The sequence below is a fragment of the Sapajus apella genome, unplaced genomic scaffold (genome assembly GCF_009761245.1).
Source record: "Sapajus apella isolate SASKATOON/1434 unplaced genomic scaffold, GSC_monkey_1.0 scaffold109, whole genome shotgun sequence".
Classification (NCBI taxonomy): domain Eukaryota; kingdom Metazoa; phylum Chordata; class Mammalia; order Primates; family Cebidae; genus Sapajus; species Sapajus apella.
In genome coordinates this window covers 4,809,059-4,822,406 of record NW_022437049.1, presented here as the reverse complement: position 1 = coordinate 4,822,406, position 13,348 = coordinate 4,809,059, and positions in this window count along the sequence as shown.

Sequence of the window (13,348 nt, the reverse complement as noted above, 5' to 3'; positions counted from 1 at the left end):
TGTGGTGTAATATAAAGCCTCAATTTAATCTGTCTATTTTATTTCAAATTCTATAGAAGCATCACTTCAGGGTGTTGGAAATATTCTACCATGGAATTCCTTATGTCTACATACTTTCTCATTTAAGAATATGTCATCAAACTGCACTTGCTGCATTCTTGACAGTGGGTGTTCCATTTCTATCTATCACTTGTTATTTCACAGAGTCATATCAACACTAAATGCAAGGCTGTGATATGGAAACAGAAGGTGTTTGAACATTTGAAACCTTTGGTGGGATTGATGATGATGCTGACATCAATGCTGTATGGGTGAGAAAATGCGGAGAGTAAACGCAGACTCAGTGATGCAAAAGACAATTTTTAAAAATTTGTCTTTATGTATCTCTCAAACTTATGGCTTTAATGAGAGCATTCATAAGAGCAATAAGAATAAATAATGTATGGATGTTTCTTGCATTCAAGGGACATGTACATTATGTTGAAAGACTTAAAGCGAGTTTGATTTCTGAGTTACTCAAATTGGTAAATGTGTTAAGTGAAATGATGCTGATATTACCCCTTGTCAACATTCCGAATGCTGGAGAATATTATCTTGTTTTTGATACATAAATGGGATAATGTGAACTGATGCTGAGGGACAGTTATAGCTGACAATATTGCCTGGGTTTGTGGCAGTTTTGAAGCACAGTTCGGCAGCGAGCACAGCATGTGTCTCAGAGATGGGAGGAGGATGTTCTAACGACTGTCACATCTACAAGAATGCTATTTGTGGCAAGTCTGAGACCTGGACTTGGATGTTTTTATATAGTTGTTAATATTAAAAATTCAGTAAAATTTTAATTTCTTTTTTAAAAAGTAAATAATTCAATTCGTTACTTTCATGATGTATTAGAAGGTGATATGGTTTGGATCTGTGTCCCCACCCAAATCTCATGTCAAATTGTAATCCCCAGTGTTGGAGGTGGACCTGGTGGGAGGTAACTGGATCATGGGGACAGTTTCTCATGGTTTAACACCAACCCTATTGGTGTTGTCGTGGTAAGGTGAGTTATCTAAAGATCTGGTTGTTTAAAAGTGGTAACTTCTCCCCACTCTCTCTCTTCCTCCTGCTCTAATCATGTAAGATGTCCCTGCTTCTGCTTTGCCTTCAGCCATAAGTGAAAGTCTCCTGAGGTCACTCCAACCAAGATTCCCATACAGCCTGCGGAACTGTGGGCCAATTGAACCTCTTTTCTTAATAAATTACCCAGTCTCAGACATTATAGCAATATGAGAACAGACTAGTAAAGAACCTGAGATTCAGAGGAGTTACTCAATGTCACTCACTGGTAAGTAGCAAAGATAGGACTAGAATTCAAATCACTAAGGAACTCCATATTAGCAATCCCCTGAACACTTTCCCTTCCATACCTTATATACAGGATATCTGTTATATTTTTTCTGCTTCCTCTACACTCTCCCCAGCTTCTTTACTTTGAAACCATCCCTTCTTGGCTCCATGTGCTTCTGTTGGTATGTCAATTAAGGAGTCTTGCTTAGTTGAAAAGCCACAATGAAGGCACATAGCATGGGCTGGCTAATCACAACACCCCATCACCCTGGGCATGGCAACTGGACCTTAATTGGGCATATAGCCCAATGGGACTATCCAGTTATTTTAAAGAAACTGATATTAATAATGAAAAAGAGAGTGTACTTTATTGCTGTGGTTTGAATATTTGTCTCCTGCAAAACTCAAGTTGAAAATTGCCGTTATAACAGTATTAGAGGTGAGACCTTTAAGAGGTGATTAGGTCATGAAGGCTCCACTCTCATGGGTGGGGATGGTTACAATTACATAAGAGTAAGTTTAGTCTCCTCTTGCCCTTTCTCTTGTTCTCTTGACTTCCACCATGTGATAACACACCAACAGGCCCTCACTGGATGCTGGCACCTTGCTATTAAACTTCCCAGCCTCCAGAATTGTGAACTAATAAATTTTTGTTCACTATAAATTATCTAGTATCAGTATTCTATTATGACAGAACAAAACAGACTGATATTTATCTTCTGAAATTGTTTCCTGTAAATACCATATAAGCTAGAACTTCCAGGCACCATTTTTCTACTCTGGAGAGATCTTGCTGAGTATGAAGTCAATACAAAGGAAATAAAAACAGAGAGAAGATTTAAGGAATCTGAAGATATCAGTTGAGCCTCTGGATCCAGCTCCAACTAAATCTGGTAAAGTCTTAAACTGCTAGATTATTGGACTTAAAAATGTTCCTGCATTGCTCAAACTAGTTTGCTATTTTTTACCAAATTATTCCAATTTTTATATCACTTGACCCCCATATGTTAAGGTGATTATATACTGCACAACAGCATACATTTCTGAAGAGATTTCAGAGCCCACTCTCTTCTACTCTACAAATATCAATTTATTTTTAGAAAGCTGAGAATTTTTATACTGCCCTCTAGGAATTGTAAAAGGACAAAGACATTTCACAATCATTCTTAATGGCAATTGCACTTATAATTCCTTAGTGAAGGAAGTTGGGAATTTGGGAGAGGGGAAGATCTTGTGTTGAAATTTCTGCTGATGTGCTTGTTAGCACCACCTGCTTAACCCCTGCTGTCTCTCAGAATCACTGGGCAGATGTAAGCTGTGGTTCCTGATCAATTTGCAAAGCCCTATGGAGGCTGGAGTCCTTGAATTCCTGCAAGTTATATACAACATAATAGAAATTAAGTCCAAAATTTTGAACACCTGAAAGAGAATTCTGAGTGTCTAGGAGAGCTTATTTTAGCCCACAGCTTAGTTCTCTTCAATAACCTATAAATGTAGAGCGCTGCCCACCAACTATATTCTCCCCACCCGGCTCAACACACCTTCAGAACCCCAGGATCTTTGCCTCAGGGAGAAAAATGAACTGGAGACCAACTGAGCAGCCAGGGCCTCAGACACTGGTACAGTGTGTGTTTATACATCCTGCCAACAGCTCTTTTTTCCCTACTCCCAAGGTGCTAGTTCCTGAACTTGATCACATTATAACCAATTGCTTTCTGCATAATGCAAATTCAAACATGTTCTCTAGTTAATCTATTGTGTTCTATCCAATTTGCATTATAAATTGTAGGCACAATGCCTATAATTGCCTTTCTTCATGGGTAGGCTTAACAGAAACCTGCTTTAGACAGAAGATGCCCTGAGTGAGAAGCAGTGACACACTTCCAGTCACATTCTTTGGGGCTGTCTCTCCTCTGGCTGTTTAGAAGTTAACAGATTCCTAGGTCCTAAGTTAAACTCTCTCTAGCCAAATGTCTATCTTCTCAGTACTGAGCAAGTAAGTGCAAAGCAGTGGGGACTCTACTGGAACTGACTACACTTGGATGCTCCAACTTCCCTCCTGGTGCCTGTAATTGAATTCGGAGAGCGGAAATGATTCTGCCTCATAATAAAGCATGCATTCGACTGGTGCAGATCTCACAAAAGCATCAGGTGAACAAGAAACAGGTGCCCTCAAATCGTTTTGCTTTGGGTTTCATTTTTCATAGCATATATCCGAAGACTACTACAAACTCTATTTTATCACCTCAAAGTGGAATCCATGATATTTTTGTCTAGGGTAGCTTGGTTTTTTCCTTCTAGAGACAAAACCAGAGTGAATAAAAGGGCCCAGTGAACAGTTGTATAATTTTCATTTCTGTGATCATCAAGGTCATCCTCATCAACTGTCAAGCACAGACCAGTTACTCAGATGTAGTAGACACTCTCCCTTGCCGCTGTCTCTGCAGTCCTCTAATACAGAAACCTAGCTGCTCTCATCAGCCCAAACATGGCCACTTTCTCAAGAGCTAATGGATGTGGTCTAATGTTGAGGGCTCTTAGATCCACCTAACAGAACAGGCAAGGGAGTTTGCATGTGAAGGTGCTAGACCATCCACCCATCTCTGCTTGTTGCCTCCAAGGATCACAGTCCCACTCAGGTCTCCTCAGGACACGAGCAATCACACCCATTTGTTCGCTGTGAGTTTGTCTCCAGCCATAGCCATCATGTTCTTTCTTTTCTACATGTGCAAACTTCCCGGATCACCTTTCCAAGTGCTCAAGCTGTGTTACTGTCTTGCTCTAAAGGCTTTTTTTTTTTCTTAAGATGATTTTTACAATTTTTTGAACTCATACTTTTGGAATCCTGGTAGCTCAACTTGAGGAGAAATATTTAGAAAGCAGTGATTACAAGTAGAATTGCAAATATAAGCGGACCTTCCAGGGAGGGTTTCAAACAGTGAGGCAAGAACAGAGTTGGGAAGAGAACTGAAGCACAACGCAATGGTCTCTGCTAAAATTCTGCAGGCTGGAAGCGTTTACACTTGCAACCATTCAACAGTCAATAAAGGAACATTTTCTTTGCCTATGATTTTTAAAGGATGATCCTTGGTACAAGGAATACAATGAACAAGACACAGCCCCTTCCCTTAAAGACCTTATAGATGAGTCAGTTAGATAATCTCTAGAAATAAAGATCAGACTAATGGGAAACCTGTGGCTTGTAAGAAACCTGAATAGAAAATATTAAGGCAGTGGAGGAACTGATGTGTGGAGGAGGTAAGCAAGAGGCAGAATTTCAATTGTGCTGCAACCTTCATTGAGTTCTGGTGACACAAATGCCTCTCACTCCAATTACTATGTCACAGACACCTCTGCTTTTCAAACTAGAAATGGAGGAGCTCTCTCAGGGGAACAGACTGTGATGTGCCAAGGGTATCTGAAGCCAAGGAATATCTTCCCGTGGCATCTGTTTTACACAAAGATTTTAGGTGGAAATGTGTACATTTACAGGCATTACTGAGTAGGAGGCAAAATTCTCTTATATTTTATAACAAAAGATAAATCCTCAGAGAAATCTTGTGCTTGTTTTCAGAAGATTGTCTGAGACTTTGCCCTGAAACTACAAGTTACTGTCATCTGCCCTTATAAGTCTAGCAGTTAGAAGGTTTGAGGAGCACTCTGCAGAAATGCTCTACCAAATGGCTATATAGAAAGCAGCCAGTTTTCTTACCCGACTCTAGAGGGGTATCTGGTTCTTGAAGAAAGACTTTAAAGCCAGAAATTTAAAGTTCAGACTTACATGGACCATAAGCTGCTCCTCAGTGTCTCCAAGTATGGCTGATAATGACTGAACACTTACAACCTTTTTTTTCCATTGTCTTTTTTTTATTTCAACTGTTATTCTAGATACAGGAAGTACATGTGCAGCTTTGTTACATGAAAATATTACAAGATTCTGAGATTTGGAGTACAGATCCTGTCACCTTGGTAATGAGGGTAGTACCTGATAAGTCGTTTTTAAATTCATCCCTCCACCCTCTAGTAGTCCACAGTATTTATTATTCTCATATTTCTGTCTATGTGTACTCAATGCTTAGCCCCCACTTATCAGTGAAAACATGTAATACTTGACTTTCTGCTCCTGCAATAATTTACTTAGGAATATGGCCTCCATTTCCATCCATGTTGCTGTATATGACATGCTTTCATTCTTCTTCTGGTGGCATAGTATTCCATGGTGTATACACACCACATTTTCTTTATCCGAGCTACCATTGATGCGCACCTGGGTTGCTTCCTTGTCTTTACTGTTGTGCATAGCACAGCAGTGGACATAAAAGTGTTTTTTGGTAGAATGAGTTATTTTCTTTTGGGTATATACTCTATAATGGGATTTCTGGGTTGAGTGGTAGCTCTTGAAGAAATCTGTAGACTGCTTTCCACAGTGTCTGGATTCATTTGCATTCCCAACAATAGTGTATAAATGTCTCCTTTTCTCCACAGCCTCACCAGCATTTGCTTTTTGACTTTTTAATAATAGCCATTGTGACTGGTGTAACATGGTATCACACTGTGGTTTGGATTCGCACTTCTGTAATAATCAGTGATGTTGAGCATTTTTTTCACATGCTGCTGGTTGCATGTATGTATGTCTTCTTTTGAGAGGTTCCTGTTCATTTCCTTTTTTTAGAGGGGTTGTTTTTTCATTTGTTGATTTAAATTCCTTATAGCTTTTAGGGAATTTAAATCTTTGTCTGATGCATAGTTTGTGACTATCTTCCATTCTCTAGGTTATCTGTTTGCTTTAAATTGTGATAATTTCTTTCCCTTAAACATGAGAGATTCTGGGGAGCATTATTCACATATTGAAAGTTGGTGAAAAGTTATTCTAATATATATTGGTTATATATCTTTTTAGTTTAGAATAATTTTAGATTTACTGAAAAGTTGTGAAGATAGTGCAGAGAATTCTCATATACCCACATTGCTTCCCCAATTATAAACATTTTACATTACTATGGTACATTTGTCACAATTAACGAACTGATATTGATACATTAACTAGGATTAATACTTTATTCAGAATTCCTTAGCTTTTCTCTAATGTCCTTTTTCTGTTCCACTACCCCACTCAGGTTTCCATATTAAATATAGTCGTTGTGTCTCCTTAGACTCCTCTTGGCGGTGACAATTTCTCAGGCTTTTGATGTTTTTAATATCCTAGACAATTCTGAGGAGTATTGGTCAGTATTTTGTAGAATATCTTGAAATTGCTATTTGTCTGATGTATTTTTTAATGGTTAACCTGAGGTTATGAGTTTTGGGGAGAAACACCACAGAAGTAAAGTACAATTCTCATCACGTTACTCCACAAGAGGACTACACACTGTCAACATGCCTTATCACAGTTGGTGTGAGCCTTGATCACTTGGCTGAGGTTGTGTTCATTGGGTTTCTCCACTGGAGAGTTACCCTTTTCTCCTACTTGAGGTACTCTAATCCTAGGAAGAGAATCACTATGTACCTCACACATTTAAGGAGTGAGAGTTTTACGATGACTCCTTAAGGGTGGCGTATGTACATATATCATTTGAAATTCTTCTGCATAGAGAATTTACCACTTCTTCCATTCTTATTTCTTCAATCATTTATTTATATCAATATGGACTTTGATACTTATTTTATACTTTGGGTTATAATTTGCTACTATTGGTTATAATTAGCTACTATTATATTTCTTTTTCATGCAAATGTTTCCCATCATTGGCCACTGGGAACTACTGTAGTTGGTTTCTGTGTCTGTTACTCATTTAACATATCTCAATCATTGCAGGATTTTTTTGTTGGTGGTGGTGTTATTTGGTTTATTTATTTTTGTGTGTGTGCACTTTTAGGCTCTACATGATGCTTCAGGCTCCTCTTTGTGTGTGTGTGTGATAATGTCTTTCCCCAGCTTTATTGAGGTGTGATTAACATCTAAAATTGTATAAATGTAAGGTGTACAATATATAAGTATATTATGAAATGATTACCAAGCTAGTTAACACATCACCTCAGTTACCTTTTTTAAGTATGGTGAGATCATTGAAGATCTACTCTTAGCAAATTTTAAGTATACAATCTTGGTAATTATAGTTGCCATGCTGTATGTTATACCTCCAGAAGTTATACACCTGCATAACTTCGTATCCTTTGGCCAACATCTTCCCATCTTCCCATTACCTTCACCCCTATTTCTTCTACTCTTTCTATAAGCTCAACTTTTTTAGATTCCACATGTAAAAGAGATCATATGGTATTTTTCTTTCTCTGACTCATTTCACTTAACATAACACTCTCAAGGTCCATCTGTGTTGTCTCAAATGGCAGAATTTTCTTCTTTTTTCATGGCTAAATAATATTGTTGGGTGTGTATATGCATGTATATATATGCATACACACAGAATAACAATATGCACATACATACAAACACACACATATATATATACCATGATTTCTTCGGCTATTTATCTGTCAACAGACACTTGGATTGTTTCCATGACTTGGCTATTGTGACTAATGCTGCAATGAACACAGAAGTGCCGATATCTATTTGAAATAGTAATTTTGCTTCCTTTGGACGTATACCCAGAAGTGGGATTGCTAGATCATATGGTCACCCTACTTATAATTTTTGAGAAACCTCCATACTGTTTTTCATAATAGCTGTACTATTTTAGATTTCTGTCAATGGTGCAATGCTTGTTATCACTTGTCTTTCTGTTATCACTTATCTCATTGTGGTTTTGATTTTCAATTGCATGATGATTAGTGATGTTGAGCATTTTTAATGTACCTGTTAGCCATTTGTAAGTCTTCTTTTGAAAAATGTTTATTCAGGTCCTTTGCTCATTTTTTAATCAGATTTTTTTTTGCTATTGAATTGCATGAATTCTTAAATACAGTTATACACTGCATAACGATATTTCAGTCAATGACAGGCCCAAAATAAAATCACAGTTTCATAGATTACAATACCCTATTTTTACTGTACAATTTCTATATTTAATTATGTTTGGATACACAAATACCTACCATTATACTACAAATGCCTGCCGGTTACAAACCTAACATGCTGTAAAGGTTTGTAGCCTGGGAGCAATAGGCCATATTGCGTAGCCTATGTGTATAGTAGGCCATATCAACTATGATTGTGTAATTACACTTTGTATAGTAACAAAATCGCCTAAGGATGCACTTCTCAAAAGGTATCCTCATCCTTAAGTAACACATGACTGTATTCTTGATATTAACCCCTTATCAGATACATTGTTTGCAAATACATTCTTCCCTTCCATAGGCTGCCTTTTGATTTTGTTGATTGTTTTCTTTGCTGTACAGAGGCTTTTTAGTTTGATACAGTTCCACTTATTTTTGCTTTTGTTGCTTGTGCTTTCGGTGTCATATCTAAAAAATTGTTGTTGAAACCAATTTCAAGAAGCTTTTTCCCTATGTTTTCTTCTAGGAGTTTTTACCATGTAGGTCTTACATTCAAATCTCAATCCATTTCTAGTTAATTTTTGTAAATGTTATAAGATAGGTGTCCAATTTCATTATTTTGCATGTGAATATCCATATTTCTTAAAGAAACTAACATTTGCCCATTGTGTATTCTTTGCACCCTTGTCAAATATTAGGTGAACATGTATGCTGGGTTTATTTTGGGGTTGGTCTGTCTGTTTTTATGCTTATACCACATTGTTCTGATTACAGTGGCTTTGTAATATGCTTTAAAATGAAGAAGCATGAAGAAGCATTCAGCTTTGTTTTTTTTTTTTCCTTCAAGATTTATTTGGCAATTCAGGGTCTTTTATAGTTCCATACGAATTTTAAGGATTTTTTTGTATGTGTGTGAAAAAATGCCTTTGGAATTTTGATAGGGATTGCATTAAATATATAGATTGCTTTGGGTATTATGGACAATTTGTCAATATTAATTCTTTCAACCCATACCCATAGGATACCTTTATTTGCATCTTCAATTTCTTTCATCAATGTCCTATTGTTTTGCATACACAGATCTTTTACCTACTTGCTTCAATTTATTAAGTATTTTATAATTTTTGATGCTATCATAAATGCGATTGTGTTTTTTCTTTTTCAGATAGGTTATTGTTGATGTGTAGAAATACAACTGATTTTACATTTTTTTTTATTTCCAGAGTTTTCGGGGAACTGGTGGTATTTGGTTTCATGAGTAAGTTCTTCAGCAGTGATTTGTGAGATTTTGATGCACCCATCATCCAAGCAGTATACACTATATCCAATTTGTAGTCTTTTATCTCTCAACTTCTTCCCACCCTTTTCCCCAAGTCCCCAAAGTCCACTGTATCATTCATATGCCTTTACGTCCTCATAGCTTAGCTCCCACTTATAAGTGAGAACATACGATGTTTGGTTTTCCATTCCTGAGTTACTTCACTTAGGGTAATGGTCTCCAATTCCACCCAGGTTGTTGCAATTGCTATTATTTTGCTCCTTTTTATGGCTGAATAATATTCCATTGTAGATATATACCACAATTTATTTACCCACTCATTGATTGATGGTCATTTGGGCTGTTTCCATATTTTTGCTTGCGAATTGTGCTGCTATAAACATGAGTGTGCAAGTATATTTTTCCTATAATGACTTCTTTTCCTCTGGGTAGATACCAAGTAGTGGGATTGCTGGATCAAATGGTAGTTCTACTTTTAGTTCTTTAAGGAATCTCCACACTGTTTTCCATAGTTGTTGTATTCATTTACATTCCTACCAGGAATTTAAACATGTTCCCTTTTTACCAATCCATGCCAGCATCTATTATTTTTTTATTATAGCCATTCTTGCAGAAGTAAGGTGGTACTGCATTGTGGTTTTGATTTACATTTCTCTGATCATTAGTGTGGTACTGGTATACAAATGGGCACATAGACCAATGAAACAGAATAGAGAACCCAGAAATACAGCCAAATACTTACAGCTAACTGATCTTTGACTAGGCAAACAAAACCATAAAGTGGGGAAAGGACACCCTATTCCATAAATGGTGCTGGGATAATTGGCAAGCTACATGTAGGAGAATAAAACTGGATTCTCGTCTCTCACCTTATATAAAATCAACTCAAGATGGATCAAGGACTTAAATATAAGACCTGAAACCACAGAAATTCTAGAAGATAGCATTGGAAAAACCCCCCAGTCATTGTTTTAGGCAAAGACTTCATGACCAAGAACCCAAAAGCAAATGCAACAAAAACAATTATAAATAGGTGGGACTTAATTAAACTAACAAATTTCTGCACAGCAAGAGAAACAATCGGCAGAGTAAACAGACATCCCACAGAGTGGGAGAAAATCTTCACAATCCATACATTCAACAAAGGACTAATATCCAGAATCTGCAAGGAGCTCAAACAAATTAGCACAAAACACCAAACAATCCCATCAAAAAATAGGCTAAGGCCATGAATAGACAATACTCAAAAAAGATATACAAATGGCCAACAAACAGGAAAAAATGATTTTATGTGTCAATTTTGTATCCTGCAACTTTACTGAATTTGTTAGTTCTAGCAGTTTTGCAGGAGAGTATTTAGGGTTTTCTATATATAGGACCATGTCATCATCAAACAGAACTGGGCAGTGTGTGCATTGCTACTGGGGTGCAATTACTACTATGCCCCCTCAGCTGATAGTGGCAAGTGTTTAAACTGCTCCTGTATATAAACTTATCCACAAATATTTATATATGTAATCATCTGTATCTATATTAAGCAAAATATGAGTTGATACTGATGTCTCCGTCTCTAACTCATTACCACAAATATTATTCTAGCTCTGTCCCATTGCTTATCCATGAGTTTCTACTTCAACTGTGAGAAATCTGTCTCCTACCTCTGTCATCCATTTCATTAATTATTCAATTTCAGTATACATGGGTAGTGATTTCAAAATTGTTAACCCATGCACCCATGAGAAATAACTATCAATGAGAGAACCAGGTTAAATATGATTCTTTTTGCCTTCACTTTTATAGTCTACTCATTTACAAAGTTAATTAGATCAGCACTGTTTTCCCAACACTCTTATTTAGTATATCTGCAATATAGTTATTTTGTCAAAGTCTGAATTTCATCTTGAGATCACCCAGTTTCCTAAATGATTATTAAAATTTCCATAAAGTAAGATTCATTTTTTGTTCTGTAAAGTTCTATGTGTTTTGACAAATGCAGAATTTTATTTACCTATCATTGCAGTACCACAAAGAGTAATTTCACTACCCTAAAAAAAAAATCCCAAGCTTCACCTACTCAATCCTCCTCCGTGCTCACACCTCTGACAACCACTGATCTCTCTGATATCTCCATAGCCTTTTCCAGAATTCCATATAATCAGAATAATACAGCATATTGTCTTTTCAGAGCTGTTTATTTTACTTTGTAAGGTACATTCAAGATTCATTCTCTATGGTATTCTGTTGAAGACATGTAACAATTTATTCATCTATTGAAGGAGATCTTGGTTGCTTCCAGGTTTCAGTGATTATAAATAATTATATGGTGCCCTTAAAAGTTTTTAAATTTCAAATTCTAATTGACCTATCTTCAGGGTCACCAATTCTAGCTGTGTTAGTGTATTAATGAATCCATCAAAGGCACTCTTCATTTCTAATAGTGTTTATTTCCAGCATTTCCTGTTGATTCTTAGAATTTCTACTTATACTGGAAATTTTTATTTCTCTGCTTCTACTACCCATCTGTTTCTGCATGTTGTCTGCTCTTTCCATTATAGCCCTTAACATTATTATTTTCAATTTACTGAAAATTATTTTTTATTTTCATATCATTCCAACATCTGTATTATACCTAAATCTGACTGATACTTGCTTCCTTCAGACTGTGCTTTTTCTTGCCTTTTAGAATAGACTGAATTTTTTTGGTGAAAGCTGGACATAGTGTATAAGATAAGAAATTCAGTAAATAGATCTTCAGTGTAAGGATCTATCTTAATCCAGGTAGAAATTGGTCTGTGTTTGTTGTAATTACGCTTACCAGACTTTATTTTCCAATGTGTTTGCTTTTGTCTTTCTTAACTTTGGGGTTTTCCTGTAACTTTCACCTCAGAGAAAGTCTGTATCTAGGAGCTCTTCCAGCTATATCGCATATTATACTGGACTTTTATTGGTGTGGTCATTAGGGGTGGAAGTGAGGGTAGTCTTTTGGCTAAGAATTGGTCTTTTGGTAGGCCTGTCTCAGGGCTGTAGCCTTCATATGTGTTTCTATTTCTCCTTCAGTGATTATAGCTTTTCCTCTCACCCTTATCGCCTACTCCTTTCTCTGCCAGCAGTACTGTAGACCTATTGCCTTAAAGCCCAGTCTCACTTAGTCTCCACCCAAGAATGATAGAGGGGAGCTGGAGTTGAGAAGAATCCCTTTCCCACAGCTGAAATAACATTTTAGAATTATACTCAGGCAGAGTCCTTTCCCCTGGAGTGCAGGCCTTTGTTATAGACTTCTCTATAACTTCTGGGCATTTTGCACAAAGCCTACTCTTCCCCTACACTAGCCAGAATCATGAGGGGATCTGTCTCAGTTCCTCACCATGGAAACCTGGCAGGGTTCCTGGGGAAAAACCCAGGACAGTGGGAGGGAGGCTGCAGAATTTCTTACTCTTCTGTTACTTCACATTCAGCCTCTAGCTATTCATCAAAATTATTTACATGTTCCTGCTACATTATAGCTCCAACGGCTTTGTCTTCAGATAAACAGATCTCAGCTGAGACTGTCTGGATTCATCTGTGTCTCAAGATTTCAGAGTGACAGCTTGCCCTGTGATCTCAGTTCACTAATGGGTCTAAGTCTTTTTATTTTATTTTATTTTTTTAGTTTTTGGAGCTTTTTCTTATAAGGATGGAAACAACAACTTCCAAGCTGTTTGCATGTCACTGTTAAAACCACAGATGTTTATATTTTGGTAATTTTTGTTATGCTCTGTGCTATTGATACCTTAGTCT